The 8,740-nt window shown below is 38.2% G+C and overlaps 2 pseudogenes; one reads left to right on the forward strand and one right to left on the reverse strand.

Moving 5' to 3' along the window:
- Positions 1 to 5,958: 5,958 nt before the first annotated feature.
- Positions 5,959 to 7,153, reverse strand: LOC112838402 (small RNA 2'-O-methyltransferase pseudogene; annotated as a pseudogene).
- A 499-nt stretch (positions 7,154 to 7,652) lies between these two features.
- Positions 7,653 to 8,740, forward strand: part of LOC112838226 (olfactory receptor 2W3-like) — a 10,701-nt pseudogene continuing 9,613 nt past the window's right edge.

Below are 8,740 nucleotides of genomic sequence, written 5' to 3' on the forward strand. Positions count from 1 at the left end.
TTCTTTGATAAGCTTCGTTTAAGGGAGCTGTTGGATCCAGGCCCAGTAAACATTCCTATTAATGAGATTCCTCAGGCACCTCTGAAACATCAGGATTCTAGGAAAGGAAAATCTCATGTCATTCCCACAGTACAGGGACCTCCCTATGTTGCATACAAAATAGGAGGCCACCTTTGGTATGCCCCCCTCGAGGCAAGCCCTGGTGTAGGATTAACTTCCTTACCCCTACTCCTCCCATTCCTTATAATGGAGTTGATGATGAGGACATGAACAAATGGTATGAGATTAAAGGGAAAAAGGGTGCGGGCATCATCTGTCAGCCTCTGTTAAAGATTAAGAGGAGTAGGGCGCCTGGGTGTCTCAGTCGTTAAGCGTCTGCCTTCAGCTCAAGTCATGATCCTGGGGTCCTGGGATCGAGCCCCGCATCGGGCTCCCTGCTCGGCAGGAAGCCTGCTTCTCCCTCTCCCACTCCCCCTGCTTGTGTTCCCTCTCTTGCTGTGTCTCTCTCTGTCAAATAAATAAATAAATAAAATCTTTAAAGAAAAAAAAGATTAAGAGGAGTAATCCTCCATGGTGTCTATGGAGCAAGGACATCTCTTTTCAAAGAGATGAAAACATATAGAAATGGAATAAGTACTTTGATAAGATAGGGTGCACACACTGTAAGCTGCCTTTGGAGAAAGAATAAACTTTAGATAAACTTTTAGGCAAGAGTAAAAATACAACTTCTTCGCTTTGGCACACAATAGCAGATAGGTCACGCTTTGTCTCGCACTGTCACGCTCTGTTTAGCACCTTCGTTTTTAAATCCGAAATGGTTGCAATAAAATGTAAAAAACAAAATCACATGTTATGAAAGAATGGAAAAACAAGGAGATATTCTAACGAATAAATAAAGTCCCTCCGAGGCTATCGGGAGGAGATGCTTACAACCTGATCCTGTGTCCGTGTCTCCTCCCTCGCCGACGCCGTCCTTTCCTTCGAGGACCCTTCCCCTGCTGGGGCTGGACTCCGGCATTTATTACCTCTGAAAAGTCCTTTAGGAGTCTGAAGATCTGATCTCAGACTCCTGGTGTGGGATGTGTTGAAGCCTCAGTATGGCTTCAGAAATGGTACTGTGTTTCAGCTCAACACCAGTTCAGGGTCAAAGTAACTGAGGTCACAGTGGTAGCTGTGAATTGTACACTCATCTGGTGAGCAGTTGCTCTCTCATGCTGATGTCCTCGTAGAATTTATTTTCAAGCTCAGAAGCAAGTTACAAGGTAAAGTCACAAAAGGGCAAATATCTTCAAGAACGGAGACCACTAACCGACTTCCTAGAACTAAAGTTAATTTTCAGAGAAGAGAAAAGAATGAGAACAGAAGTAAATCCTGACAATTTTTCTTCATGGATACTTTAAAAGAAGGCAGGTAATTTATTTAATTTATTTATTTTCTAACAATAAACTAATTTTTCTTACCTTGATCCACTTTCCTGTTAACCATAAAAATAGGATTGGCAGTCATACTTAATGATATTATTAATGGTTGTATTTTCCTTTGACAAATCTAGGAAAAAAGAGGACCGTAGGGATAATTACACAAGGAAGGAAATGCGGGACTGAAACACGACTTTTAATAGAGTTGGTAATGGCAAGAAGACAGATAATTGTAGAAGTAGAATTCATGTAGACAGATGATGTACTAAAAATTCCATGCTTATAAAGTTCCAGACAGAGTTCAGATTTCTGGATTCTGACACAGAACAGTCTAGCCAAACTTCAAAAATCTACATATTCATCAGGTGTTCATTATGATGTCAGAGATAGGTCTACTAAGTTCACTTTTTGTCCATGTTTAGCTATTGCTAATAATTTGTAAAGTTGTACCATTTTTATATAACTTGCATGGATAAAATATGTTTCAAAGTGTTTCCTTTATCTTGGAATACTATAAGAAAACTTCCTATAAAAAGATAAAATCTTTCAGACATTTGAAAAATCCATCCAAATAACTGACTCATCACATTGGATTAAATTTCCCTCAGCCTAAGATTTCACTAATTCAAGCCAAAGTGGAATCAATTTCTTCTTTTGCTGTTGGGAAATTCTATTGATTTTATTGGATGTCATTATTTTTTACTTCTAGACATGGACTGTATAAATTTCTTCATACCAGTGAGTTTTGAGAACTAGCTATCTTCAACTTCTTAATTGATGTACCTCATGTGATCAGTGACTCTAATTATAAATGAACTAATGCAAACAAAATAAATTAACAAAATGAATTGTTTCCCAAAACTTTACAACATTCTATGTATCATATTGCCTTAATTTGTGCCTAGATGGATTTGTCACTTTAATTTTTTTAAAAACTGAAAATTTCCTAAAAGTTCTTTTCGTTTTCCAGATAAACAAAATTGCATACATTTAGCAATTGACTATGAGTGATTTGATAAGGTGGGAAGGTTGCAGATAGAGGTCCATCTGCCTAACAGACCTGTTTACTATGAGGTCTTGTAGAAACTTCTCACTTGGTTCCCAAATTACATTGACTGTCTCCACCAACCCAGAGGCGCCTCCCTTCTGTGTTCCCATTTCATGAGGCGTCTGTGCAAACAGGGAGAGGCAAACTTGAAGAGATGCTTCACCCTCCCATCTCTCATCTGATAAATCTCCCAGGGCTGAGGATTATCTCTCCGAGGCTCGGCGGCTGTATGCCAGTTCTCAGGCCAGAGCAGGTCAGCTGCAGCACCTTTGACAGAATCCCTCTCTTCCAATCCGCTGCAGCCAGAGTAGGGCCCAAATTCCCAGTTCCGTAACATATCTACTTTCAATCACTCAGTGCTTCTCGATTTTTTGTTTGTTTGTTTTTTTGTTTCTTTGGGATTTTGTTTTGTTTTTTTAACGTAAAGACCAACTCCTGACCACGAGCTACAAGACCACGCATATACTAGTCGTTATCGCCTCTCGCGTCTGACTGAACGCTGCTGCCCCATCACATTTCACAATACGGAAGTTTTTCAACTTCCCCCATATCCATTCTTTCTCCTGCCTCTAGTTCTCTCCTGATTAAGCTCTTATCTGAGGTACCACTTCTAAGAACACATCCCTCATCCCCTGGGTTTCAGGAAAGCATCCCGTCTGTGTCTACACACCCTCCAATCAAGTGATATATCACCCTCCAGTATAGTTGCCTTATTTTTCTCCACATCCCACTATATCTGTGGGATATCTGGACTATAATCTGTGTGAGGGCATGGATCATCTATACATTATCTGTCATATTACCCCCAGAATTTACCACAGCATCAATTTTATGATAAACACTCATGTTTTGTTTTTTTCCCAAATGTCTCCATAGTTTCATTCTGTGCAAGTATGACACCAGCAGTTGGCTAACCTACTAGAAGCTTCTGAATAAAGACTAGACTGGAAAAAGTGAATGAATTATAAACAGAGGCAAAGTTATTGATGAAAAATAAAATTTTAAATTTCTTTTAAAAAGACAAGCAGTATTATTTGTTGCGGTGGGACAGACAATAAGAGGGAAAGGAGTTTGAAATATTCTTTATGTCTCTATTCCCAAAAATTATAGGCCAAAACTCATTCCCTCCATGTACAGGACACTGTGGACTCCATAGCCCTCTCTCCTCCCAAATGCTGCCTTGATGAAAGAAAGAAAAGCCATGAATACCATATGTAAACACAACAAAGCAACCCTCCTTTAAAGCCAAGAAGTTCCTGAACCACATATGGCCAGGAGCACTTACAAGGAATAAAACTGTTGTGATAATAATCGGCCTTTGAGTGAATGATGTTATTGGGCAGAATTATAAACATTTCATAAGTTAACTTCTTTATCCTTACACCAGTATAAGGGATGTTGTTGCTATTGTTGTCATCCTGCTAGACAAATAAGGATACTCACTCATGTGAATGTAACTTGCCTGAGGCCACATAGCTACACACCAAGCTGATCCTTCAAACTAGCATTGCTCTGACCAAAGTAGATTCACCCTGACTTTGCTGCCTTCCCAAAACTGAGAACATGGAGACACAATGGTAGGAGAGCATCATCAAGACGTCATCCATCATACACTCCCAAATTTCAGAACAAATTTCACCTCCAAATTTTCATAGTAATTATTTGAAATTTGTCACATGTTTTGAGCCTGACAATTTCCCATAGCCTTAGCAATCCGCGTGAGAACTGAAGCTTTATTGGACCTGTAATTGGGATATATCTGCACATGTTTAGAGTCAGTGTGCCTGATAGACTAAAAAAGTCCTGGTAAATAATTCAACAAATTAAAAGTATACATCATTTGTTTGGTGTCTGTATTCTCAACCAAATATAAACACATTAACTCATTTTATCTTCCAAACAACTCTCCGAAGTAAGAACTATTATTATGCCCATTTTACAGACGATAAAGTTGAGGCACAGAGTGTTCTAAATAACTTGCCTGAGGTCTCTTATACTCAATAGCATTACTAGGATATGAAACCGTGCTTAAGTCTGGGCTTTTTACCACTACGTTGTCTCTCAACTATCTTGTTTCACTACATTTACAAATTTCTTGTCTCTCTTGCCTTCCTTCCACCTCTCCTCTATGGGACCCCTCCTAGCTCTTTCCAGCAGCTAACTCTTGTTTGTCAAATTTGACTTAAGTTTTCTAATACCTCTACGTCCCTAACAGGTGAAGGGGAATCAGATTAGCAAAATTAATTTATCACAGAGATAAGACAGAAAATCACAGTTCTTCCCATGTGTCCACACACATTTCCACCCATCTGACACCTAAGGAAAATCAATGTTCAATAAGTAAGAAAAAAACCCATATAAAATAACATATTTTATGACATAAAATAAATAATTAAAAAATAATAGTATCTGCCAATATAGATAGAAAAAATATATATAAAGTACACATAAAATATATATTCTGGTCATAATTATTGATTTAGATAATTAAAAATAAGAGCAACCGATACTATCTGCCAATATAGATCGATTGATAGATAAAATAATATCTATTCTGGCCGTAATTATTGATTTAAAATATTTGCAAAATGCATGTTTAACTATTGTGCTCTGTGATCATGTAATTTTCATGTTGGTCTTCTAATAATTTCAGTCATAATCCTTTTCAATAATTGTTTTAGGTTATCTTTGCAATATCCAGTTTTCCAAAAAAGGTTATTTTTAGCAATTTATTTTGGTCAATATATAGTTATGTATGAATTTATCACTTATTTTTTAATTTAAACTCCAGGAATTTGTGAACTAATTAATAATTATGTATTTCTTATTTGTTTAAGAAAACCGAGTTTTGGTAATATTTCCTTAGCTTGATTTGTCTTACATTGACTTCTTTGACATTCTTCTTCACTTGAGACAAAACCAGTGATCAAAGGACCCAAATCATTGGATTCACCTGAATTGTATCAAATGGAAGATTACTGAGGTCATGGGTTAATGAATTATCTTTCTATTTCAGTCTCATGGTGTATAGAAATTTGGCTTGATAGTCAAACAGGCTTGGAGCCGAATCCCACATCTACAACTTCTTAACTGTGCACCCTTGGTAAGTTGTTTAGTACCTATATCCTTCAAATTCAGGTATGAGGATTAAATAAAACAGTCTAAGAAAATACTTAGCACAGTGCTTGGCACTAAGTCAGAGCTTAATAATATTCTTAGTTATTGTACATTGATTTGTGTGAGTTTTTGATGAATGTTTCTCCCACTAGACTATAAATCAATGAGGTAAATTACTATCTATTTTTTTTATTTATTTTTTTCCCTGGGAAAAGGTTTTATTTTGACAATCCAATTTGCTTTAAGAATGTTTAAAGTCACATCCAACTGGGTCTAACAGAAACATGAACAAGCGCATTATGAACCCTCTCCACCACCCTGCAAAAAGCATATGAAAAACAAGGTTAGAGAAATTCAAAACCAAGTTGCCTAAACTTATGACTCCAGCATAGGGCTGATTAAATGCTCATCAAAGAGGCGTTGTGTTTGGTAATCAACCAACTCCACCTGCACCGCACTTTGATCTCCGTTCAGTCGAAGTCCCTCAGCAAGTATTGTTCTCAGCTTCTCCATACTACCCGCCACCAAGTGGTCCACCTTCGGATAAATAATGAGTCTTTCCAGGGGTACGTAGAACTTCTCTCCCACACTGTAAGGTTTGGGGGACTGCTCTATTTCGGCCCTTTGAGCTTCTGTTAATCCGAACTGTGGGGTACAACTGCCAAGTGGTACCACTCGATCGCCCTCCCTTTTCCTCAGACCCAGGAGAAAACTGCTTTTCATTAAGCCGATTGCTTTGACCGACTCACTACTCAGAGTAAGCCGGAAGTATTTGCTTTGCTGTAAACTCGGGTATGAGGTGGTGTATACAACTTCATAAACGTGTTCCTCTGGAACGTGTTCCTCTGGCTCTGAAATGCTTGATTCAGTCGCCTTTGCTATGTTTTTCTGGAAGACCCCTATCTGGGTACAGTATCCAACACGCTCAGCTCCTGCTGGTGGATCCCCCACACCAGTGAACTCTACGGAGTAATTGTACAGTTTTGCCACATCCAAAGCCCACGTCCGAAACTGCGTTCTGTTCCACTCAAATCTGTGATCTGGATCTCTAAAGGTTGATGCTGGAAACAGGGGATTGAATTCAGAGTTTGGTGTGCTGATGACAACCATTCCCGGAGAAAAGTACCCAAATACGACTTCAGGAAACTTGGCCAGATCTTCAGAATCTAAGTGTTCTGTCAATTCAATACATGTTATCAAGTCAAATCCACACAAACGGGAGTCTTTTTGTACAGCAGAACCACGGTACAAGGTTATGGTCAAATCTAGTTCCCGAGGAATGATGTAACCCCCCAACTCCTGGAGACAACCTACCCCCTCCCCATTCAAAGGGTCTGGCAGCAATATCTACTCCAACAAGATACTGAACACAGCGGTGATATTTCAGCATCCATAAAAGTGTGGCATCACCGAAGCCCAAGTCTGCAATCTTCCTGAGTCCATGTCGATTCACTAAGTTTTTAACAAAGTAGTATCTCTGTTCATACACTGGTGGTTTGAACTCAATCACTTTCTTGCTGGGAACTTCACAATTATCCATACTGTTGCACCCCGAAAGAGCACACCAGCGGGGAAGGCAAAGCGCAGCGAACACTAGGGTCACTATCTATTTTTGTAAGTAGTGTATCTCTAGCATGTAACACAGTGAGTGATATATAATAGGAGCTCCATAAATATTTATTGAATATAGAATGACTTATTAATATAAATGTTTTTAGTAATGTTTATTTCACAGATGATAATCTTAATTTTTCTGACCTAAGGCTGTATTGGCATACCGATCATCAGGGTTCTCTTCAGATCACTTAGAGTATAACATCTAGTCAAAAGTTTGCTTCTCGAGTCATCCATATAGCTATAATTAATTTAAACTGGATTAAATTGTTTAGTCTTTGCTGATAACTGTTAATATTCATATTCCAAATAGCAAGGGAAAAGTTCTTGTCTTGGTCATATATAATATAGACCTGGTCTTTCCTGCTTATAATAGTAATAACTAATATCTCTAGCATGGTTTATTATGTGCAAAGTCCTTTACAAACAAAAGTAATGGTGTGTAAGCCATCAATATGCATAAGCTCCTTGTACAGAGGTGGAGATTTAGATGTAGCTCCTTCACTCTCTCCTGCCTCTCCTGGATCTCTCTGGTCCACCAACTATAGTAGGAACTAGTTACTTAACTAAAGTGGTTACTGGCAGATTCACAAAGCTCTTTATGCACCTGAGCAAGAGGTGGCTCACAGGACTATCCACATAGCACCAAGTCAAAGTCTTCTGACTCAAAACACCATATTCTCTACAGGGTGCCTGGTTGGTTCAGTTGGTTAAGCATCTGACTCTTAATCTCAGCTCAGGTCTTGATCTCAGGGTCTTAAGTTCAAGCCCTGTGTTGGGTGTGGAGCCTACTTAAAAAAACCAAAATCAAAACAAAAAAACCCACCCCACCATATTCTGTAGATAGAGCACAGGAGACATCATTCATCATTTCAGGTGCTGAGAAATGTCCTTTACATGATAGGTCATAAGATCATCTTTGAGTAAGTATGTGATTTTGGCAATGCCTTTGACACATTAAAATGAAACTAAAACTTTTACTTCTTCAATTACATAATGCAATCAAGGGAATCTTTGGTTCCAGGAAGTATTAAAAGGATTTTGAGATTTTTCTTGTGCATAAAAATGTTTTTTATAAAGAACACATTTATGACTTTTGAATTGATCAGTTTGAAATGTGAAAAATTTATTTACCTAGATTCTGTCTTATTTGGCATTTAGTTCTTTCTTTCTTTTTCTTTCTTTCTTTCTTTCTTCCTTCCTTCCTTTCTTTCTTTCTTTCTTTCTTTCTTTCTTTCTTTCTTTCTTTCTTTCTTCCTTTCTTTCTTTCTTTCTTTCTTTCTTTCTTTCTTTCTTTTTCTTTCTTTCTTTCTTTCTTTCTTTCTTTCTTTCTTTCTTTCTTTCTTTCTTTCTTTCTTTCTTTCTTTTTTAAAAGATTTTATTTATTTATTTGAGAGAGAGAGAGAATGAGAGATAGAAAGCACGAGAGGGAAGAGGGTCAGAGGGAGAAGCAGACTCCCTGCTGAGCAGGAAGCCCGATGCGGGACTCGATCCCAGGACTCCAGGATCATGACCTGAGCCGAAGGCAGTCGCTTAACCAACT

This window comes from Callorhinus ursinus, unplaced genomic scaffold (genome assembly GCF_003265705.2).
Source record: "Callorhinus ursinus isolate GAN/ISIS: 27379988/994484 unplaced genomic scaffold, GSC_fseal_2.0 scaffold129, whole genome shotgun sequence".
Classification (NCBI taxonomy): Eukaryota; Metazoa; Chordata; class Mammalia; order Carnivora; family Otariidae; genus Callorhinus; species Callorhinus ursinus.